The sequence below is a fragment of the Macaca fascicularis genome, chromosome 1 (genome assembly GCF_037993035.2).
Source record: "Macaca fascicularis isolate 582-1 chromosome 1, T2T-MFA8v1.1".
Classification (NCBI taxonomy): Eukaryota; Metazoa; Chordata; class Mammalia; order Primates; family Cercopithecidae; genus Macaca; species Macaca fascicularis.
This window is the reverse complement of record NC_088375.1, coordinates 13234086-13259185: the sequence shown is the minus strand read 5'-3', so window position 1 is coordinate 13259185 and position 25100 is coordinate 13234086. Positions and strand designations below refer to the sequence as shown.

Below are 25100 nucleotides of genomic sequence, written 5' to 3'. Positions count from 1 at the left end.
GAGGTGCATGGATTACCTCTCACTTACTTCTGGTCTTGGCTCAAATGTCATCTTCTCTAGGAAGCCTTCCCTGACTGCCTCTAGTTAAAATTCCAACCTCTCCCCGTTCCCTGTCCTCCCTCTTCCCTGCTTTTTCTCTGTAGTACTTAACACCATCTGACACAGCACGTATTTTATTTGTTTATTATCTGAGGTCCCCACTAGAATACAAGCTCCATGAAGGAGAGGATATTTATATTTTCTTAGAAAAGTAACACGCAGTAGGTGCTCAATAAATATTTACTAAATACATATATGTAATTATATAGTTTATGAAGTATTTTCATGTAAATTAAATTACAGCAATTCATTTTTCCTTATGCCCTCTCTTCTCCAAATTCTCCAATCTTTGTAGTAACAATATGGATGACAGCAAAGAGCTATCAGAAAAAGAGTTGTTGGCTACTTAACAAAGCTCTTTAAAACAGATACCCCATATTAATCAACTACATCTATAAATTGAAAGCTTAAAGTCAACATCTTTATTAGCACAGGGTAGGCATGGAATTTTAAAGTGATAGCGCAGAAGAGCCAAGAATCATCAGGAAGAAAAGTCTAATTCAGTTTGTCCTATTAATCTGTTAAACAAACAATAGGAAAATGCAACCTGCATTTGATCTTCAAGGAAACACTGGCCCAAATTCAACACGAACGCATTCAACACAGAATTCGACTCCCTTAAAATTTTCTATCTGCTTCAAACAAACCCCATTAACAAGGGCTGTCGCTGGGTGTGTATGGTCTACTGAGCGTATCGGGGATGTTTTGTTGTTTTGTTTAACCAGATAAAAAGTAGCGTTAAGGAAATGTTTCTTAAAGCCTCTGTATCCCCTGGACCATTAAGCAACCCCTTCGTTGGGCTTTACACCGGGGTCTTCTTGGGTAATTTCCCAGTTTATTTAACCCATCAGAAGCGAAGGGGCATCTCAGTCAGGCTCCGGTGATGCCGGAGACAGACGGCAGATGTCTCAGGGGATCCCCTGGGAAGAGAGGCTCTCGCCCAGTCGAAGGGTGTCGCGGACAGGAGGAAAGCGCGGACCGAGGCGCACGGTGGAGGTGACAGGTGGGCGAGCACCGCAGTGCAAGAGCGCGGGGAATGACCGGCTGGGTGGTGGCGCGGAAACCGTCCACTCCCATCGTCAACCTGACAGCCGGGCCCAGCTGGGCTGAGTAGTGCAGCGGCACAGGATCAAAAAATAAAATAAAGGTAGCAACACAGTGCCGTCAGCCTGCTCGACCTCGCCCCCCGCGCGCTGCGAAATAAAGTTAGTGCCCAGTAGCCGCTGCAATGGCCCGGAGGGGCCCAGCCGAGCTCCCGCCCCCGGCTCGGCGGCTGTCAAAGGCGGCTCGGCGCCGCGAGGAGAAGTCCCAGAGCCCAGAAGCCAGAGAGGACGCCCTGAGCTGGCGCGTCAGGCCAAGTGCCCTCGCGCCCTCAGCCCGGCGGCCCCGGCCCTCAGCCCAGGCTGACTGCCACCAGCCCCAAACCGCCTCCCCTCCAAGCCACGCAGAGGGGCCGGGACCCGGAACCCTCTGCCGGCAGCGTCGGCGCCCGGCGGCGGCCTTTACCTGTTCTGTGGCAGCTGCGGCCGCCGCGCACTCCCCCTGTCCAGGAGAACCCCGAGCCGACGCCGCTGCTGCCGCCGCCGCGCACACCCCACCCCCGCCCGCTCAGGTAACCCAGGAAACCGAGAACACCACCCCCTCCCTCCCCTCGTCCGGACCCAGACCCGCTCGTCTGCGCGTGCGCTCTTGGCTCGGCCTCGCGCGTGTAAGCCCCGCCTCCTCTGGGAGGACAGCGCCGGCGTCGCAGGCGTGACGCGTGGAACCGCCGAGCCAATAGGGAAGGCAGAGGGGCGGGACGACCCGCAAGGCTGCGACCGCGGCAGGGTCTGGGTTTCTCAGCGGTGGGGGGTTATACCCGGTGTCCGCACTACCACCGAGGGCTCTGCGTAGTGGGCAGTGTCAGACCCTGGGGAGAGCGAGCGCCGTTGGAGAAGCACCAAACACAAGCGCGGCGTCCGCCTCTTCCATTCAACACAGACTGTCAACCTGTCGCATTGTGTAGGTCTAGAGGATGAGGATAAAAGAAATAACGGGAAGGAGTCAGGAGAGGGAGAAAGGGTTACCCACAAGGCACCACTAGCCTTCCTCTGGGACCTGGAAAAAGCTATATTTTAATGGTTACCGTCGGCTTCTTTCAAGAAACAAAAAGTGCTTTGCAAAGCCACTGCAGAAGTAATTCAGTGCAGTGGTGTATTTTCCAACCGACTCCTGTTCAAACACGGTTTGTATACAGTGCGCACTGTCAGTGTCATATGCCCTAATAGACCAGTCCCTCCAGAGAGTGGCAGCTGTAGGTTAAACCCAGGATGTTTTGGCTGCATCCCTGGCTCTGCGCCCAGCACGCGACTGGCAGACTGCTGCGGTAGGCGGTTTGGCATTTCAAGGGCCACCCGCCTCACCTTCTAGTCACTGAGACAGCAACGCCAGAGGTACTGGGAAAAAGCCTGAACTGTAATCGTTCGGTAGTTTTCAAGTTCTACCAAACAATGCAAACTATTAATAAGCAGATAATCTACAAATTGACAGGAATTGCTGTAGAATCAACAACTCCCATAATTTTTTGCACAGGAATTATGAAATAGAAATAATTCAAGATATTATGTCCCAAGTCTATATACCAAATGTTACTCTCAATTCCTCAAACTCCCATCTGACCCAATGACAAGCAAAGTGCGTTAGAGTTGCCCACTGATGTGGTTTACAGAGTGCTCTTGGAGAAAACTCCCCGGTTTAAAATATGTCTTCTCTGAGGTCTGATGTTTAACCATTAGCACTTCATATCTTTAGGCGAAGATTGCCCACTTCCTCTGGCAAGCAGTCTTTTATTTTTATTTTTTATCTTTTTTTTTTGAGACACATTCTCGCTCTGTCGCCCAGCCTGGAGGGCAGTGGCGGGATCTCGGCTCACTGAACCCTAACAAGTGCAGGAAATAAATGCCTCAGGGAACTTATCACTCATTTAACCAGTATATAATGAGCACCTACAATGCGCTAAGTATTGTGCTAGGTGCATGTGCCTGAACTGAGACAAAAAGAGGAAGCCAAACTTAACCTGTTTCATAGTTTTACCTAAAGTTGTGTCTACTTTTATTTATACATTAACTTTCACACACTAATCTTAAAAACACCCCCCTTTTTTAATGGACAAAAGAAGTCAAAGAAATATTAAGTAACAAGCTAATTTCTGTTAACCTTGAGTAGAAAATAATAGATTATCATGATTTCATTAAAGCGAAGAAAATGAAACAGACTTTAGATGATAATGGTATACAATTGGCCCTCAAAGTTATTAATTGTTCGTAAAAGGCACAAAGTAATGTCATTTGTGACTATTATTTTTTCGGTACCAGTATTTTTTATTTTATTTTATTTTTGAGATGGAGCTTCGCTCTTTTTTCCCTGACTGGAGTGCAGTGGCACAGTCTGGGCTCACTGTAACCTCTGCCTCCTGGGTTCAAGTGATTCTCCTTCCTCAGCCTCCCAAGTAGCTGGGATTACAGGAATGTGCTACCACACCTGGCTAATTTTGTATTTTTAGTAGAGGCAGAGTTTCATCACGTTGGTCAGGCTGGTCTCGAACTCCTGACCTCAGGTGATCCACCCACCTCTGCCTCCCAAAGTGCTGGGATTACAGGCGTGAGCCACCACGCCTGGCCCTGGTTCTAGTATTTTAACTAAGCTACCGCAGTGTGTATTTTATTCAATAGTATTTTAGAACATCGATACTAAATATACATATCAAATAAAACTTAGTTTAAAAGATTTCCTAGGAACACACACAAAATGTGTAGTGAAGAACATGAAAAAGAAGAAAAAAGTAAAGTAATAAGTATATAGAAGAAAGCTCTACTTACGCATGTATCACATACTGGAAAACTTTTTAAGCCAGAAAGTCTTCAGCTAATTTGACTCCAGAATTATAATCTTAAATGAGATTGTAACATCCCAGCTTAAAACAACTCAGCCAATGTAAATGTGCGTAATTTCACATTTAATTATTCTCCAAAATACCTTTAAAAAGTATTATGACTAAATGGATATATAAATCAAATCATGTCACATCTCTGTATTGGCTCTCCACTTCTCTCAGATAAAAGTCAAAGTCCTTACAATGGCCTACAGAGCTCTATACCATCTGGCTCCTCATAACTTCGTCTCTTTCTACTCTCCCATCACTACCTACATACCTGCTTCTTTACTGTTTACCAGACATGCCAGATACAGTCTTGCTTTAAGAACTTTGCACTGACTGGCGCCTCTGCTTGAAATTTGTTTTCTCCACATTGGCTGCAGTTGTAACTCCTTTATCTCCTCCATGTTTTTGCTCAAATTTCACCTCTCAATGAGGTCTACCCTCAATACTGCCCTTAAAGTAGGTAAGAGGGGCCTCTGCCCTGGACCCCACACATGAATGGACCTCATCTCACAAATGTTCCCTAAAATAATTGTATTTAAAAACATTGTCACTTCTTGGGGGAGGGCATGGTGGCATTGGTGAGAGTTGACACAGTTGTTAAATCAAGTTTAGCCTAAAACTGCCTCCTTGCATGTTTTAAGTTCAGCCTAAAGGTTTTTCTGTATATCCTGAACTATAACAAATGAAGGTGTAAACAGGCCGTAGCCCACAACTGTGTCAATTCCTGAGTTTTGGCCAATCAAATGTAGCCAACTGTTTGAACTGTGTTCTAATAGGGCAAATGCTGAGCTGCAACCAATCCAGTTGTTTCTGTACCTCACTTCCATTTTCTGTACATCACTTTCCTTTTTCTGTCCATAAATCTCCCACCACGTGGCTGCACTGGAGCCTCCCTTGGCTCAAAAGCCTGCCTGATTCACGAATCATTTGTTGCTCGGTTGAACTTTAAATTTAATTCAGTTGAAGTGTTTCTTTTATCACAGTGTAACCTGTAACTCTAAACATCAGCTCTTTCATAGCACCCATCAGCTTCTGACATACTATATAATGTGTCTATTTCTTATGCTTATTTTCATTGTCACCCCCGTTTAGACTATGGGTTCCACAAGGGCAACAATCTTTGTTCTATTTCTGTTGTATCCCAAGGACCAGAACAGTGCCTGGCACTTAGTAGGCACTCAGTAAATATTTGGATAAATAGTTAAATTAAGAAAATTTTGTTGAAAATTCAAATGAATATCCAAACAGTAAGTTGACCATAATTTTGGAGCTGGACAATCTCACTGTCTACTACAATGCATGGGAACAGAAATGGATTTGTGAAGTGGTAGAGGAATACAAGACTGTGATTTCAGCAATAGCAAGAAGGTCGGAATTATACAGATGAATAAAATTATGCATTTGACTAAAGACCTGCATCAATTTAATTTTGAGTATCACTTTAATTTAATTTTGAAGTGCTTTACCTTATTAGGATGCATATACGTCTTTTAAAATGGTGCATCTTGGTAGCCACCTTGAAACTTTATTGAAGAGGTCAATTCGTAATTAATGTCTTCATTAAGTTGTTACCAACATCCACTTCATTTTGCAAAAGTTATCAGATTTGGTTGTATTATGATTCTTTCATGTAATTTTCTCTACTAAATCACTGATAGCATTTGAAATCCCTAAAAGTATTGTCAGAGGTGTCCTAACTAGAGTGACTCCATCTTGAATAAAGGCCAGATAAAGCCAAACCTGCTGTGTTACATTGCCAAGGGCTTGGGCACGGTTGGTCACAAGATGTTTATGGTTGAGGGAATGAGTTAATGATGCTAATAACTAATTAAAGACCCAGAATTTATGGAACTGTCCTAGTACTTTAAGAACAAAAAGTATTCTTAGTTTAAGACTAGGTTTTGCTTTAAAGATTATAATATAATACACTCATTAATTCTTGCTGAATTCAATAGTAACATAGGAAAATAACAATACTAATAGCATGTCACAAGCTGATCACAAGCCTTTGTAATAAAGTACACTATTCTTAACAACCTATATAAGCAAGCACTACGTTTAAGGTAGTGAGTTCTTCCTTTTGCTTTCTGAGGACACCCTACTCTGTAATTGAGTAGTCTCTAATAAACTATCTTAACTTCACTATACTCTGCAGCTCACCCTGAATTCTTTCCTGTGCAAGATCCAAAAACCTGCTCTTGAGGTCTGGGACAAGACTCCTTTTCTGGTGACAGTATCTATACTTTACTCAAAAACTCTCATGTCCTTGGATTAAGAGATTTATACACGTGGGGGAGGAAAAGTTTCCTCGACCCTCCTAGGGTTCCTGGCTGGCTCTGAAATAAAACAAAGACAGATCAACAGGGAAAAAAATATATAAATTTATTTAATCAAAGTTTTACATAACATGGGGCCAAGCACAGTGGCTCACGCCTGTAATTCCAGCACTTTGGGAGGCCAAGGTGGGTAAATCACCTGAAGTCAGGAGTTTGTGACCAGCCTGGCCGATGTGGTGAAACCCAGTCTCTACTAAAAATGCAAAAATTAGCCAGGCGTAGTTGCACGTGTGTGTAGTCTCAGCCGCTCGGGAGGCTGAAGCAGGAAAATCACTTAAACTGGGAGGCAGAGATTGCAGTGAGCCAGGATCACACCACTGCACCCCAGCCTGAGCGACGGAGTGAGATTCTGTCTCCAAAAAAAAAAAAAAAAGTTTTATGTAACCTGAAAGACTTTAGAAATGAAGACCAGAAGACCCAAGGATAACTGCCCGTTTTTCTGCTTAGAATCAATGAAGAATTGACAGCACTATAGAAATGTGATTGGACAAAGGAGTTTGATCTCATGGTAACAGACTGAGGGGGAATCCAGCAATGCCTGTCTGTTCCGATTCTTCTTGGCACCTCTATGCAGCATTCCTTCTTCCCGGATACAGGGCAGGATGCCTCTGGAATGAAGGTCTTATGACCTAGAATCATCCAACAGGGGAGGTCAGAGAATTTTTTTATGGCCAGCTTTTATACAGAAAGTTGGGGAGAAAGAGTGGCTCACACCTGTAATCCCGGCTCTCTTTGGGAGGCGGGCAGATCACTTGAGTTCAGGAGTTCAAGAGCAGCCTGGCCAACACGGTGAAACCCTATCTCTACTAAAAATATAAAAAATTAGCCAGGTGTGGTGGTGCACGCCTGTAGTCCCGGCTACTTAGGAGGCTGACGCAGGAGAATCCCTTGAACCTGGGAAGCGGAGGTTACAGTGAGCCGAGATCCCACCACTGCACTCCAGCCTGGGTGACAGAGTGAGACTCCATCTCAAAAAACAAAAAGAAAGTTGGGAAGAAAAAGAATAATATGCCGGGCGCGGTGGCTCAAGCCTGTAATCTCAGCACTTTGGGAGGCCGAGACGGGTGGATCACGAGGTCAGGAGATCGGGACCATCCTGGCTAACACGGTGAAACCCCGTCTCTACTAAAAAATACAAAAAACTAGCCGAGCGAGGTGGCAGGCGCCTGTAGTCCCAGCTACTCGGGAGGCTGAGGCAGGAGAATGGCATGAACCCGGGAGGCAGAGCTTGCAGTGAGCTGAGATCCGGCCACTGCACTCCAGCCTGGGCAACACAGCGAGACTCCGTCTCAAAAAAAAAAAAAAAAGAAAAAGAATAATATTTTCAGGTTTATGGCTTGCTTTGTGGTGGAGGAGTTCTACTTTCTATGGCTTGCCTTAGAGTTTCCACGGCCTATCTTGAAGGAGAAAGAGAAGCAGGAGAAAGGAGGGGGAGAGAAGGTGAAACAGATCTTGCTTCTGAGGCTCTCTTGGTTTCCTGCAGTTCGTTCAAAGTACTCAGCATGCCAAGGCACCAAACTTTGGGGTATTGCGTTGAGTCCTGACATAAACATCAAAAATTATTTCCTTGAGGTGACCTTTCCAACCAACCAAAAGTGTTAACACAACTGAAACTTCCCCTCTCCTGTGGAAACCTCAGGCCGAATGTGTCTTAGTGTTCTACTTTCATATGTAGAAAGACTGTACTTGTGGGTAACAGTGTCGTTAATTCTCATACAAGTTTTTTTTTTCCCATTTAAAAATTCTGACCTGTTTTTCTGCTTACAACAGAAAATATATGCTATAGTAATAAACTCAAACACTAGAGAAATATACAATATACAATGTAGGAAATGGAAGTATTCCATGATCTCACCCTGGAGACAATCATTGGTAATTGATGGACATGCCCACAGGTGTTTTAGTAGACACACACACAAATACACAGAGTTGTGGTTATTATTGTGCTATTATTACTATCACCACCACTATCATTGAAAAAAGAGGAATTTGGGTCCATTATTGAGCATAATTCTTAGCCAAGTGGTTTACTTGGCATTACTAACTTTAACAGCCAATATTTATCTATCTTAATTCCCAATATATTTCTGCAGTCTACACATTTCTGAGTAACTTTCACCTGAAACCACACTAGCTGTTTATTTTGGAAGAGCAAACTCAATCTGTCCTACACAATAGACAGGCTAAGAAGTGCAAGGAAATTAAGAAACATTATCATTTGAAATACAGGTTTCCTATTCATTCCTGTTTATAAAGCCAAGAGCCCAGGTTATCTGAGCAGATTAAAAATTACAAGGACTCGCTAAAACTTGGTTACTCATTCAGAAGGAAATGGAAAAACACAGATAGTATAAGTTCTCAGCAGATGCACAGAACAGAGTATCACTTGACCACTTCAAAACAGCAGTTGAAAAGGGTGAGTCAGAGTCAAGGTAAGGAACAGGTAAAGATATATATGTGTGTTTCACTGCCTTCTCGAAAAATGGTACTACATAAAAAGTTTCTGAGTATGTACACTTCACCATTCTATAAACACCACAATTTTGCACCATTTCAAAAAATCTCTCCAACTCTACCTAGTCCTACATGCAGAATCCACTACAGTAGTAAGATTGCAAGATTGATCTGTTATTTCAGACCTTCATTTAGTTATTGGGTATTTTCTGTATACTTGCAATGTTCAAGGCTTTGGAATGAAAGACATTCTGGGTCTGCTTGGACTCCAGACGAGTAAACAAGCAATTATAGTAGAGGGAGATGAAGGTTATGGCAACATTGTACGTAGGATTCTCTGGAGCAACACCGAGGAACATCCAACCCCCATCCCGGGATCATAAAAAGCTTCTTGGAAAGGCAACCTCTAAACTTGAGATGCAAACACTCAGCGGGCTTTGAGCAGACCAGTTTTTCCTAATGTTTTAAGCACTTCCAGTCTAGGATAAATTTTTTAAAATAAGAGTAATGCAGTGGGTTTTTCATAAAGCTAATTTTATCCAAAGGACTGTCCTTTATTCTGAAACTAAGCCCTTCCTACTTTTGGAGAATTTAAATAATCTTCCTTTTATGATACAGAAATAACAGTTTGGATATCTCAAATAGCCTTTCTGGACCAATCAGTTGACAATTAAGAGTTGGACATTTGATTGGTCCCTGAAAGGGTTTGTTGTTTTGTTGGTGGTGTTGATATGGTTGTTATTTGTATGTGCGTGTGTATGCATAGACGTGTGTGCATAAAATCTATGTGTCCAGAAACAACTGACAGCTGAGCTAGGATGGACAGCAAGGATGTTCCAAACCCAGGCTCCTCCTCCAACCAGCAGCATCAGCATTACCTGGGAGCTTGAGAGAAACACAGAATCTCAGGCCATGCCCCAGACTTATTGAGTCAGGCTTGGCATTTTAACATGATCCCTGGGTGATTTACATGCACGTTAAAGTGCATTTTGTTCGCTCTATTCCTAAAATAGAGGGAACAGCAGGGGAAAGCCTGGTGGGAAAGATCACGGTGGTTTGAAGATCTTTTCCAAAGTGAAAGAGTCAAGGCCACAATTCAGGGAGGCTGAGAGTGATGCTGGCAAGGCAGGCAGGAGGGTGGAGGAAGATGATTTGTGTTTTCCCCCTGCTCCCACTGTAGCTGCATAGATCACTGTTCCCTATTTCCTACAGTCATTTTTAACTAAGGCATGTTCTATGTCGCTTACAATGTCCAATCACTTATTGAAAAACCTCAAAGCACATGTTAAATATCCTGGGACAAATATCTTGGGCCTATTGTGTGGCAATTAGTGGGATGCTGATTAAGCATTTCATAACTATAATAACAAGTTATTCTGATTCTCCAGAGTGGCTGGTGGAGAGTCTGTTTTAATAAGGACCAGACACCAAAGGATAAAAATTTACCCTAAGCCATGGGGCAGCCACGTCATGCTGATGGAAGGAGTCCTGCCCCACACAATTGCTTGGTTGTCTAAATTAGTTTTCATCCTATACCTGCATAAGAACTGTGCTGCAGCCTGGGCAACATGGCGAGACTCTATCTCTACAAAAGTAAAATATTAGCCAGGCATGGTGGCACACGCCTGTGGTCCCAGCTACATGGGAGGCTGAGGCAGGAGGATGGCTTGAGCCCAGGAGTATGAGGCTTGCAGTGAGGTATGATATTCAAATCTGGGCGACAGAGTAAGACTTTGTTTCAAACAAACAAACAAACAAAAACAAACAAACTGCATTGAATGTACTAAAGGCATGATCTTTCCCTATTTATGAGTTAGGATTTAAATTAAAATATGCTTTTTCTAGGCCGGGCATGGTGGCTCATGCTTGTAATCCCAGTACTTTGGGAGGCTGAGGCAGGTGGTTCACTAGAGTCCAGTAGTTTGAGACCAGCCTGGCCAACATGGTGAAATCCCAACTCTACTAAAAATACAAACATTAGCCAGGCATGGTGGCAGCATTTTCTTTTTTATCTGCTAAAAGGCAAAGAACATCCCACATGGCCAAAAAACCAAAACACAATCCAATATAGTTTTCCCTCCCTCTCTTGCTTCCCACAGTATTACTATTGTTATTTTCTTTAAAAAAAAAAACAAAAAAAAAAAAACAGTTTGTCTTCTCAAATACACTTTGAGTTTATTAAGTTGTGGGAACTGCATTTTGACTTTTTGTGTTCCCAAGTGCCCAAGATAGCAGTTGCTCAATTAATTTTTTAGATAAACGAGGAAGCTGATGACACAGAAGAATACAAATAGTTGAATGAATTCTCTATGATCTGTAGCCACATGGCCAACAGTTGCTAGAGCTGATTCTCATATTTGGGGAGATTTTATTTAAATTCTGATTTTTTGTTCCTGGGAGATCGGAGTATTTGACTTCTGTGTGCACTATGATGTGACATCCTGTTTGTTCGGAAAGTGCTGTTTTCTGCAAAGAGAAACTAAACTAGTAAAAATGACACAATCATTTGCCCAGCTCACTACATAAGCTAATTTGAGAGGCACAGGCCTGTCATATTTGGAATCGAAACTGAATATTAGTGTAGCATGGTCCACTTTAAGCTTAACCTATGTTTACCACTAGAATTTAGATGGTCTGAGTTATAGGGGTCCTGGTGGGGCAACCCCAGGCATTGGTTCAGATGAGTGACTGAAGAACTCTCATTCAGACCTTCCCAGGTACAAAAGCTTATCTGATAATAAAAGTTGGGTTGCAGAATGGAGCAGGTGATTGTAAGCACGACAGAGGGTCTGGCATCCAGATTTGCTCCTTACCTGTTTCCTAGATATTTCTATGTCCAGTCCTGGACAAAAGCATCTGAGATTTAAAACAGAAAGGCTTATTTTCCCTAAAATGTCTGTGGGATCCCTGGTCGAAGTCAGCACTGATATGCTATCCATATAACAGGGTGGTTACACCAGAGAAAAGAGAATGGCCCTGTCCTGCTATCCAGAGGGGCCAGCACCACACACCAGCCATGAGAGAGAGAGGTCACTCAGTCTATCAGGTGTTTGCTGGAGCCTCTGATGGAAGAAAAATCCTTCTCCCTCCCCAGACTGTGCTGACATCAGAGGAGGAAATATGGGAATCATGGGAACACAGAATTCAGTTTGTAAACAGTTCACTTATGGTCAACTTTTTGTTGTTGTTGTTGCCGTTGTTGTTGTTTTTGGAAATGGGGTTTCACTCTTCTTGCCCAGGCTGGAGTGCAATGGCATAATCTCCACTCACCGTAAACTCCGCCTCCCAGGTTCAAGCAATTCCCCTGCCTCAGCCTCCTGAGTAGCTGGGATTACAGGCATGCACCACCACATCCGGCTGATTTTGTATTTTTAGTTAGACATGGGGATTCTCCATGTTGATCAGGCTGATCTCAAACTCCCAACTTCGGGTAATCCGCCCACCTTGGCCTCACAAAGTGCTGGGATTACAGGCGTGAGCCACCGCGCCTGGCTGGTCAACTTTTTTTTTTTTTTAATGTTTCTATTCCGTGAGTACAGTTCTGAGACAATTGTATCGCTTAGCAGTGTAGATGTAGCCCAGGTGGGTCATCTTATGGAAAATAAAATGTGTGATCTATTCTGAAGTATCTGACAATGTCTGCCACAAAAAAATAATAATAATAAATCTAAAACCCACATTGATATTGGAGCAAATGCAGACATTAGGTTGGAAAACCAATCACTGAAATATAATATCAAGATGACAGGGCAACAGGGTGTTACTAGATTCTAGAAATCTGAGGAAGACCGTTGACTCAGATAAGATGTATCAAATCACCTTTGTGAATTGGGAAGGGCCTCAAATATGCAAGGCATTTAAACATGTCTGGGCCCACTTAATAATGTAATCTTCTGGATCTTTATAGTTTTAAAAATCATCCTGTCACTTCGCACAAGTTGGCAAGGTAGGATAGCGTAATCAGCAAAGCCCCAAGGCCACATCCCCAGGGGCGGGTGAACTCCGCCTTCAGCTGCACGGGGGACTCCAGGCCAGGAGATAGTCTTGGCAAATTGCATTCCCACTCTGAGCAATGAGGGAGTGGCTTGTGGCAGAGCAACTCTAGCTCTGCAAGTGGACTCTGTGGCGGGTGTGCAAGCTGCCATTGAACTCAGCTTCTCCTGAATTCTGTGTGATTTCAAGAGGATACTCTCCCTTCTATCCCACTCTCCCTGATTCCACCTCCTTGGACACATGTTCCCTAATAGTCAGATACTAGCAACCTGAAGTAAAAATAATGATGGCTGCCCTGCTTCTGCCATTGTGGCTCCTACTGCCCAAGTTCCTCCTCCAGACACAAAAGCACCAGCCAAGATTTTGAGGTCACCAAATCACAGTAATAGCTGACCAGGAAATGTATTGTAAAACACCGTCACAGGACCTCTCACCCAGCAGGATAACCTCTCCTGATTTGTTTCCTGCCAAACCCATAGCACCATTTTTGGAACTCAGCTGCTGACTGATAATTAGGTCTAATAGGAGAGCAAGGGTTTCCTGATGGGATACAGACAACACCATATTTACTGGCAGCTGTGCCTTTGCTAATTGTTGGAAACTTGGCTTTTAACCCGTGCTTGCCGCCCACCATGCTGGGCTTAGGCAATCCAATTAACACAGTTCTTCGCACATTAATATTTTTAAAAATTTTTTTTATAGATTTAGAGGTGCAAGTGCAATTGTATTACATGGATATAGTGAGTAGTGGTGAGGTCAGGGCTGTTAGTGTACCCATCACCTGAGTAGTGAACATTGTACCCAATAGGTAACACATTTTTTTAAGAGACAGGGTCTTGTTCTATAGCTCTGTCTGGAGTTTTGGGTGCAATCATAGCTCACTGTAACTTCAAACCCCTGGGCTCAAGCAGTCCTCCCATCTCAGCCTCCCAAAGCACTGGGATTACAGGTGTAAACCACCACTATCAGCCATTCTTCACACATTGAAGACAACTATGAGGTGAGTATCCCTACCCACTTGTGGCTGACTTTTAATACGCAGAAATGATATTAGAGCATTTATCACTGGGGAGAATACATTTGCAGGTATGGGGGTGAATTCTGACCAAGGCGGGCATATAATAGATATCTGAAGGCAAGACAAATCTTTGGCCACTGGGGACTGGTTTTGCAAAAGGAGGGAGCATATGGCAGGAATGGTTGCCTGCCAACAATATTCACCTCAAGAACTGCTGAGTAGCATCCCAGGTGCTACCTGTGTTAACTGGTTCCCTAACCAGACACCTGACAACGTTTGTGGAGGACACTGTTTGAAGGGAAAGAGAACAGGGAAAAATATTTTCCTCCAGATACATAGTCTGTTCCTTTAACCCATTCATTATACTCATCTTTTCCCCTCTAATCAGAAATGCCACTTTTATTACATACTGACTGCCTTTCAGTTTTCCAGGCTATTTCTGAGCATTCTAAAACAGAGAAATATGGAACCATAAACTGAAAGCTCTGAGAATGGATCTAGCTTTTTTTCTTTCTTTTTTTTTTTTTCTTTTGAGACAGACTCTCACTCTGTCACCCAGGCTGGAGTGCAGTGGCACGATTTCGGCTCACTGACACCTCTGCCTCCTGGGTTCAAGTCATTCTCCTGCCTCAGCCTCCCAAGTAGCTGGGATTACAGGCACGCGCCACCACGCCTGGCTAATTTCTGTATTTTTAGTAGAGACGGGGTTTCACCATGTTAACCGGAGTGATCTCGAACTCCTGACCTCAGGAGATCTGCCCACCTCGGCCTCCCAAAGTGCTGGGATTACAGGTGTGAGCCACCATGCCCAGACTGAGAATGGATCTAAGTTTCTCAGAAGAGCAAACTCTTGTCTCGTTTTTTCTTCGAGTTATCAGCAATTACGTGCACAGCACTATACCTTTTATGTCTTGTATTTATAAGTCATTAGTTAGGCCATCTGAATTCTCTAATTGTCTCAAACATGTTTTGTTTTTTTTTTTTTGTATTGACCACTTCCTCAATTTCAGAGAAGAAGGAAGACTATATCTCACTCAATATTAGTTTAGCAATATATGTGAAAAAAACTCAGTAGACTTGCCTTATACTGCCTTCCCTTGTGGCGAATCAATAGCATAGACATTCTGAAAACACGGACGGTAAGAATGGAGGTGGTACAAGTAAGAATGGAAGATGTACAAGTAAGTTGATTAGTCAGTTATTCTAAGTCAAGGATCCCGTGTTGATTTATTACTCAGTAAAAGTGTCATCATTTGACACCATCATAACAGTGACTATACACACGTCTTTGCCACACCTGATATGTACAGCAAACCAGAAAGAATCATGGGAAATGGGTTAGGGTATTTATTCTAATGCTATAACCGATACTGCCTAGATGGAATGTACACATACCATGTAGGACTTTCTGTCTGTTTTTACCAAGAGTATTTTTTCTATTCTTGCCTCAGGGCTTTCCTTCTCTGTGCCTATTCCTTTTTCATGGAAAACTGTCTCCTCAATTGCGATGTTTTAAAATCCCACCAGCACTTATCACCCTAATTGTCCCCACGATTCTACTTCATCTTCAAAGATTTTTCTTACGCAAATGGGAAGATCAAGTATTGCTGCATTTTGTCCCTTAAAGAATTCCATTTAGCGGCCGGGCACGGTGGCTCACACCTGTAATCCCCGCACTTTGGGAGGCTGAGGTGGGTGGATCACCAGAGGTCAGGAGTTCAAGAACAGCTTACCAACATGGTGAAACCCCATCTCCACTAAAAATACAAAAATTAGCTGGGCATGATGTCAGGCGCCTGTAATTCCAGCTGCTTGGGAGGCTGAGGCAGGAGAATCGCTTAAACCCGGGAGGTGGAGATTGCAGTGAGCTGAGATCGTACCACTGCACTCCAGCCTGGGTGACAGAGCCTGTCTCAAAAAAAAAAAAAAAAAAAAAGAATTCAATTTAGCTTCCTTTGAGAGAGAACCATGAGTCCAATTTACTGCCATTTGAGTCTGCAATAAAAGGAAAGGATCCCTAGCATTACATGGGATGCTGGTCATTGTGATAATTCAGATGATCTCACTTTTTTGAGGTTACCAGAATGCTTTCACTTGGGTTGCCTTATTATCATGAATGTAAAGGGGTGCTTGTTATTTTACTGAAGGTAAAATCAGCCTAGAAAATTAAGTGACTTGCTAAACATGATGTGCAGGGCAGGGCTGGAACTGGGGTTCCTAACTCCAAATTCCCAAGCAGGTCATAACAAAGTGATAACTACAAAACTTACCCACTGGCATTCTTAAAAGGATTTTCTCCTTAGAAGTATTTTGCCAGAGTTTAATTTTAGATTGCAAGTGTTATTCACACTCACGTTTCAACAGGTTTGCAAGTTCTTCTGTGTGGAAAACATACTTTTACCACAGGGAAGAGTCAGATGTTCTTTGCAGAGTCTTTGTTGTACTTTAATTATCTAAAATTACTCCTTGGGAATTTGTATATAGCTACATTACCACATTGAAGATGCATATTTAACATGCACAATCAGCTTTGAGGAAAAATAATAGGGGTTTGAATTACCATACCATCCAACAATTACACTTTTGGTACATATCAAAGAGTGAAAGCAGGATCCCAAAGAGATATTGGTACACCCATGTTCATAGCAGCATTATTCACAAAAGCCAAAGGGGAAGCAATGCAAGTGTCCATTGATAGATGAATAAAGAAAATGTGATACGTGTTATATAGATATACACACACACATATATATATCACTGTGTGTGTGTATATATATATTTACATATACGTACATATATACATATATGCAATGGAATATTATTCAATGTTAAAAAGAAAAGAAATTCTGACACGTGCTGCAACATGGATGAATCTTGAAGGCATGATGCTAAGTGAAAAAAACCTATCACAAAAGGACAAACCCTACATATAACGTATATAGAGTAGTCAAATTCACATAGACAGAAAATAGAATGGTGGTTGCCAGAAGCTGGAGGATAGAAGGAAATGAGGAGTTAGTGTTTAATGGGTATAAAATTTCAGCTGGGGAAGTTTAAAATGTCCTGGAAATGGATAGTAGTGGTGGTTACACAAGAATGTGAATGTACTTAATGTCACTAAACTGTACATTTAAAAATTGTTAAAATGATACATTTTATGTTATGTATATTTAAACACACACACTCTCACACACACACACACTGTCTCTCTTTCACTCACACACACGCGCACACACACACATACACACATGCACACACACACACACACATGCACACACACACATACACACACGAATAGGAGGCAGAATACTTAATCCAGATCTGGAGGAAGGAGGATGGGGAAGGCTTTACAAAGGAGGTGGTTTTGTCTTGAAAAAAGAGGAGGAGTTTGTCAGGCAGGACAAGAGAAAGATATTCCAGGCTGAGGGAATAGCATAGGAAGTAAGGAGGCAATTCCAAGGTCATGTTAGGAGAACAGCAGGTAATCCAGGTGATGACAGTCCTGGACTCTTGCTGGAGATAAAGCTGTGATGGCAGAGGGAGCCGATCTTGAAAGCTCCTGCGTGCCATGCAGAAGCTTTGGACTTCATTGCATAGGTACTGGGAAGCTCCTGGAGTCCATTAAGCTGGAGATATGACCAAGCTTGCATTTCAGAAAGAGAATGTGGGCAGTTGCATGAAGAGAGGATTGGAGGTGAAAGGGACTAGAGGCAGAAACAATGGTGAGGAGACTCTTGCAATAGCCCAAGAGAAAGATGATGAGGGCCCCAGCTGAGGGTATGTGGAAACTGAGAGAGGCGTTAAGAGGGTGTAGGAACCTACGAGAGGTGGCAAGTGAAACCTAAGGGTGTGAGATAGCCTTAGCATAGATCAGAAATATAACAGAGGCTGAAGGGTTCGGGAGGGCTAGCAGTGAGAAGTGAGAAGGAGAGAAAGAGTAAGTCCATGTTGGATATGTTCAGTTTCATGTGCCTTGTCTAAAAACATCCCACATGAGTCCATCTGCACACGTGTACTGAGTGAGTCCTTATAACTACGCCATGACCCAGACAAATAATCTCAATTTTACTGGCACCCGAGAATCAGATTGGAATCTCTCCAATGAATGTCTTTGGCTCACCCCACTCCAGAAAAGTATCCATATTCTCCCTCCTCAAATACTCTCCCCTACGGTTTCTCTGCAGTCCTGGCCACTCTCTGAGCAAGTAGTCTGCAGGGGCCAGCTCCTGGAGGCAACAGGACTGCCAGGAATTCATCCACCAGTCACCTTTTTCTGTGGTACTTAAAGCTCTCAGTCTGCACCCAGCCTGCCCTGCTAAGCCGCCCATGCTCTCGGCTGGCACTGAAAAGTCTCAGAAACACTTTAACCTACCTGAACAGTGATTACCTTCTTTAGATGAGCAAGGAACTCTTTGTTGCAGGCTAATTAGCAACCATCTTCCCAGGTAGCTGCAATGAAACTGGTCTCTTCCATGCCGTTAGGCAAGCCGGGTCTCTTGTTTGCAGTTAGATCCTGGCTTCTGCTCAGCTGACTTAGGGTAGGATTATTCTCCTGGCATTGAGGAACATGCACGGTTGAGTCAAACAGCCCAAAACCCCATTAGATGGCAAGGGAAATTTCTGCTGTACTCTGATGTCACCCAGGGAAGACACAGGAACAGATGGTGAAGGCAAAAGCTTCATGCACCACAGAAACCTCAGAATACAACTTTCCCATGTAAGAACGAATAAACTGCTGAAAGAGGCCAAAACTCCAAACCCTCTGCTGTGAAGACTGCTCTTCTCAAAGTCAAAAGGTCATTGGGATGGCTTCTTAGAAGCCCTTGCGTTGCTTTTTCATTTGGTAACAGGGCTAGGAAATCTCTGTGTCACCAGGAAGGCGAGTGGCCCTCTCTCCCTCTGGCTCATTGGCAGGTGGCCACGCTTGTATCACATGGGGAATTTGGCAAATCAAGTCCGATTCTTTTGCAGTGTAGCTGCAGCAAGGATTTCCAGTTAGTGATTTTGTGGTGGCTCCTATGAGTCATAATTCCCTGATTCTTCTGCAGAGGGGGCGGACCTAAGTTTGTCCTTGTGAGGACCATCATTACTCTTGGTTTGAGAACGCTGCAGTCCTTGGAGGACATAGAACTAAACCCCAAAATCTGAGTTCTTTTTTCAGAGACAAGGTTTCGCTCTGTCATCCAGGCCAGAGTGCAGTGGCACAATCATGGCTCACTGCAGCCTAGATCTCCTGGGCTCAAGAGATCCTCCTGCATCAGCCTCCCAAGTAGTTGGGACTACAGGCATGAGCCAACATGCCCAGCTAATTTTTTAACGTTGCCCAGGCTGGTCTTGAACTCCTGGCCTCAGGCATCCTCTTGCCTCAGTCTCCCAAAGCCATGGTTTACAGACATGAATCACTGTACCTGGCCCAGAAAATGAGTTTGAAGCTTAGATATTGCCACTAGCCTTCTGGTGGCAAACTTTCACCAAACTCCTAGTGTCTTTTTTTTGCCCGTGCTTTGTGCTAAAATATACCTTTCTTTTTTTTTTTTTTTTTCTCCTGCTGTTGTTACGTTTAAAATATTTTAATTAAAAACTACTGTCATATTTTTATTTATTTTATTTTATTTTATTTTTGAGAAGGAGTCTCGCTCTGTCACCCAGGCTGGAATGCAGTGGTGCGATCTCGGCTCACTGCAAGCTCCACCTCCCAAGTCCACACCATTCTCCTGCCTCAGCCTCCCGAGTGGACTACAGGCGCCTGCCACCATGCCCGGCTAAATTTTTTGTATTTTTAGTAGAGACGGGGTTTCACTGTGTTAGCCAGGATGGTCTCGATCTCCTGACCTTGCAATCCACCCACCTCGGCCTCCCAAAGTGCTGGGATTACAGGCATGAGCCACCGTGCCTGGCCTACTGTCATCTTTTTAATACCATGCCTGTTATGGGTTTCTGAATTAATATTTTTATTTAGAAACTTTTGTACATATATATATAAACAATGTCACCATTTTTTTTTTTTTTTCATTTGAGACAGGGTCTTGCTCTGAAGCCCAGGCCAGAGCACAGTTGTGTGACCTTAGCTCACTGCAGCCTCAAACACCTGGGCTCAAGTGATCCTCCTGCCTCAGCCTCCCGAGTAGCTGGGACTACAGGCAAACACCACCGTGCCTAGCTAATTATTTTTATTTTTTAGAGGCAGGGTCTTGCTATTTTGCCCAGGCTGGTCTTGAACGCCCAGGCTCAAGCAATCTTCCCGCCTTGGCCTCCCAACTAGCACTTTGCCAAGTTGCTCTTTTCAAATTAGCAATTATGCCAGGTCCTGGGCTAGTATTTCATCAGTGTTATTATGTTTAATCCTCACAACAATTCTTCCAGATAGGTACTTTTATTCCCATTTTACTGAAAAGAGATCTAAGACTTGTTCAATGTCTCACTGCTTTTAAATGGTGGCACTGGTGCTTGAACCCAGGCCTCTTTAACATCCAATTCCATCCTCCTAAACTACTGACTAGACTGCTCTTTGCACATGTGTTATGTATATGTATATACAGACTACATAGTGGGCAGGCAATAAATATTTGTTGAATGACTATTCTGTAGTGTATGTATTCACTCAGAACTATCAAGTTTATTACTGTGCTTAGAAATTGATGCTAATCATGTGATCTTCTGGACGCAGCGTATAGCTGAAAAGATTCATATCCTAACATCAGGTGGAGCCTAGAACAATGAGTATTAAAGTGAGTGCTTAGGTAATATGGTAATATCTCTTACAAGCACCCACTTATAATAGGTATTACTTATAATAGGTTATGGCTGAACCCTAAAGCACGTGGCATAGTCTTTATAATTAGTTCCTCAACAAATATTTATAAATGTGTTCTAGCATATTATGTACCATGTAGGTATTAGGTTCTTGATAAACATTTCTTCAATACATCATTATTGCAGTCCCTTTTTATCACTGTTCAGGCCATGTTGATGTATTCCCCCAGCTGCACTCAGTGTAATGAATGTGGGTTTGACTGTATTTACTGTTCTCATATCAGCTGAGTTTAACTCACACCCAGCAGAGATGTTAAGGGTCAAAGGTACTGAGAGAAAGTTCTTTATCTATCCAACATGAAAACTGGCTGAATGCTGTGGATAATAAAGTCACTGTGAATGTATACCTTTAGGAGAAAAAGGCCTTCTTTCCTTTGAAATGTCAGTTAGCTGTGTTTCATGCTGTAACACGTATTATTAAAAAGCCCCTGAAGCATTTTGAAGAGCTGTGAAGGCTTTGCCTCTCTAAGTGTTACTTGCATTTCTCATAGCACTTCCTGCCTCGTTTAATTCTACTAATGTTAGATCACCTATCATCACTCGACGTACTGAATTAATGTTTTCCTCTTGAAGATGTTTTGGAAAAAAATACATCTTGGCCTTATTATGAACTTAGAGTCCCTTGTTAATGAACAGGATGCAAATGATTAATTTGGAAGACAGAAATCCTTTCTGGGTGGCTACCGTTTACTTAAACATTCTTCTGATGTGCAGAGTAATACTAACTGGCTTGAGAAAGTTGATACCGATTCCAAAACTAGGGTAATTTAAGATTAAAAATACAGTAGGGGCTCTGTAAATGGGGTGAATATAACCAATTGCCTGCAATGAGCTGATTATCTGGGCTCTGAATTTGGCCTAGATTACTGGTAATCAAGGTAAAAAGAAAAATAAGATGGATAATATAGGTCTGACTGCCACCACCATGTTTATTTGATAAAGAAACATTTATAGGCCAGGCACGGTGGCTCATGCCTGTAATTCCAGCATTTGGGAGGCCCAGGCAGGCAGATCACCTGAGATTGGGAGTTCGAGACCAGCCTGACCAACATGGAGACACCCCCGTCTCTACTAACAATACAAAATTAGCTGGGTGCAGTGGCGCATGCCTGTAATTCCAGCTACTCTGGAGGCTGAGGCAGGAGAATTGCTTGAACCTGAGAAGCAGAGGTTGTGGCGAGCAGAGATCATGCCATTGCACCCTAGCCTGGGCAACAAGAGTGAAACTCCATCTCAAAAAAAAAAAAAAAAAAAAGAAATATTTATAAATTTACCCAAATTTTACTTGGCATTCAATGCAAGGAGGAAAAAAGCATTTGTCTCCTAAAGAGTTACTGTATTCCTTTAAAAATACCCACAGAAAAACATAGTAACTCATTAAATATTACAGCCTACTCACAGGTTGTCTGCCATTCTTATTAGAGAAGAGAGAGAGAATGGCATATTAAAAATATGTCCGAAGTTACGGGAAGTTGTGAAGTGTAAGACAGATTTCAAGTTGTGATCCTTCACAAGGCTTCATTCTATGCCTGGCTGTTTGGGAGAGTTCAGAGATCAGCTGAATATGAAAGATATAAGAGCAACTGTCCAGCTGAGGTGGTACATACCACACTACTTTATGGAGAGGACTGAAAAAGTCAATTAAGCTCCTAAAATTCCTTCATCATTGCTAAGCATTCCTTCATCGTTGACAAGCTAAGACATAAAGTTGGGAGATGGACTAAATACACAGGATGGCAGAATAAGACTAGACACATCTTGAAGGGTTAAAGAGATGAGATCATTCTAACATGGCATTTAGTAGAGGTCACTGCCATGTCGGGCTCTGCCATTGAATCAAAAACATCAATGGTTTGACTAAAGAATAGGTGGGAGGTATTTTGCAGCATTTGTGGGAAAAGGTGTTCAGGGTTTTAGTTGAAAGCAAGCTCCGTATGAGGCCACATTGTGATGGTTGGAGTCCTTCATCCGTCTTTTACCTACCTATCAAAAAATAAAGGAGACAGCAGGCTGGATGGTTTGTCCTTGGCATAAATCCTGTCTTTGGTTGGGGCTGCTGTTGTTGTCCAGGTAAATACCTTTGCAAGCCAGCATGCTTCCCATTTAACCCTGGGTTTTACCAATCCCAGCTGTCTCACAGAGGCCTGACTTGTACCTGTCTGTTCCCTGCCCTGCCCTGCCCAAGCAGTCATTTGGTGCCCTGATTTAGAATAAAGGAAGTGATAAACTCTCTCTAGGCCATGCTGCTTGGACTTTGCCAGGGGTATTTCATTCCGCTGAGACTACCACTCTTATAAGTATTGTACAGAAATTAACTCATTCAGAGAGTACCTAGGATAAGGATAAAACTGAGTCATAGGAGGAACAGTTAAAAACCAGCAGGCTGGCCATGGTGGCTCATGCCAGTAATCTCAGCACTTTGGGAAGCTGAAGCATGAGAATCACTTGAGGCCTTGAGTTTGAGACCAGCCTGAGCAACATAGCAAGACCTCATCTCTACCAAAAATAAAAATAAAAAAAAGTAAAGCACAAAGCTTTCTCTAGAAGACAAAAGACAGGGAGACAAGAAAGCTGTCTTCCGAGGCCTGAGGGCTGTCACAAAGCAGACAGATTCACGTTATCTCTGTGGCCATGAGAGGTAAAGGCAGCAGAGGGAGACCTCAGAGCATTTCAGCCCTAGAAGGAACACCTCATAGAAGCGAGTCTGTACGTGTTAGAAGGCAGCTGTGCTGCATTAACTTTCAGATCCCTCCAACCTACCATCCTTGAGGTTCTTACGAATGTTGAAGTAATCTCGATTCTCAGAACTACCATCCCTCCTCCTCACCACCCCCCACACCGCAGAACCCTTTCTTGCTATAAAAAGGCCATTCCTTAGAAAGTTAAACATAGAATTATCATATGATCCAGTAATTCTACTTCTGGGTATGTACTCAAAAGAATTGAAAGTAGAATCTCAAATAGATACTTGTACAGTAATGTCTAAAGCAGCATTATTCACAGTAATCAAAAGGTGGAAGAAACCCCAGTGTCCCTCAATGGATTAATTGACAACAAAATGTGATGTATCCATATCATAGAATATTATCCAACCTGAAAAAGGGAAGAGATTCTGAGACATGCTGCAACATGAATAAACACTGAGGACGTTATGATAAAACATGCCTGTCACAAAAGGATGAATATTGTATGATTATACTATATGAGGTACCTGGAGTAGTCAAATTAATAGAGACATAAAGTAGAATGGTGGTTGACAGGGGCTGCTGGGAGAGGGGGATGGGGAGTTGTTTAGTGGGTACAAAGTTTGGGAAGATGAAAAGTCTGGAGATGGACAGTGGTGAGGTTGCCACAAGAATGTGAATGTACTTAATGACACTGAACTGTACACTTAAAAATGGTTACATTGTGGCCAGGCTTGGCGGCTCACGCCTATAATCCCAGCACTTTGGGAGGTCAAGGCAGATGAATCAGCTGAGGTCAGGAGTTCGAGACCAGCCTGACCAACATGGTAAAACCTCGTCTCTATTAAAAATACAAAAATTAGCGGGGCATGGTGGTATGTGCCTGTAATCCCAGCTGTTTGGGAGGCTAAGACAGGAGAATTGTTTTTACCCAGGAGGCAGAGGTTGCAGTGAGTTGAGATTGCACCATTGCACTCCAGCCTGGGCAGCAGAGTGAGATTCCATCTCACAAAACAACAACAACAAAAGGCTGGGAGCGGTGGCTCACACCTGTAATCCCAACACTTTGGGAGGCCAAGGCGGGTGGATCACCTAAGGTCAGGAGTTCGAGACCAGCCTGGCCAACATCATGAAACCCCATCTCTACTAAAAATACAACCATTAGCTGGGCATGGTGGTGGGCACCTGTAATCCCAGTTACTTGGGAGGCTGAGATGGGAGAATCACTTGATCCCAGGAGGCAGAGGTTGCAGTGAGCCAAGACTGCACGATTGCACTCCAGCCTGAGTGAAAGGGCAAAATTCCAGCTCAGAACAGAAAACAAACAAACAAACAACAACAAAACAAAAACAAAAAAACAGCAAAAAACAAACAAGAAAGGTTACATTGTTAAAAAAAAAAAAAAAAAAAAATGGGGTGGTTCCCCTCCAGTGGCTCATACCTGTAATCCCAGCACTTTGAAAGGCCGAGGCAGGCAGAATGCTTGAGCCCAGGAGTTCGACACCAGCCTGAGCAACTTGGTGAAACCTGTCTTTACAAAAAAATACAAAAATTAGCCTGGCATGGTAGCCCATGCCTGCAGTTCCAGCTACTTGGAAGGCTGAGGTGGGAGGATCACCTGAGCCTGGGGAGGTCGAAGCTACAGTGAGCCGTGATGGCACACCGCTGCACTCCATCCTGGGCAACAGAGTGAGACCTTGTTTCAAAAAAATAAATAAAAGATTGGACCTGGTGGCTCAGGCCTGTGATCCCAGCACTTTGGGAGGCCGGGTGGGAGAATCACC

General features: G+C 43.2%; 1 protein-coding gene across 10 annotated transcripts in view; it reads right to left on the bottom strand.

Moving 5' to 3' along the window:
• LYST (lysosomal trafficking regulator) overlaps window positions 1-18720 on the bottom strand; it is a 217038-nt gene extending 198318 nt beyond the window's left edge. For 7 of the 10 annotated variants that reach the window (XM_045391489.3, XM_074040160.1, XM_074040042.1 and 4 more), the window contains exon 1: window positions 1606-1701. The gene's annotated coding sequence lies outside the window, so the exon portion shown is untranslated. Of the gene's footprint in view, window positions 1-1605; window positions 1702-18191 lie in introns of those variants that run through there. The other 3 variants (XM_074040199.1, XM_074040127.1, XM_074039942.1) reach the window with 1 other exon arrangement.
• Window positions 18721-25100: the final 6380 nt, after the last annotated feature.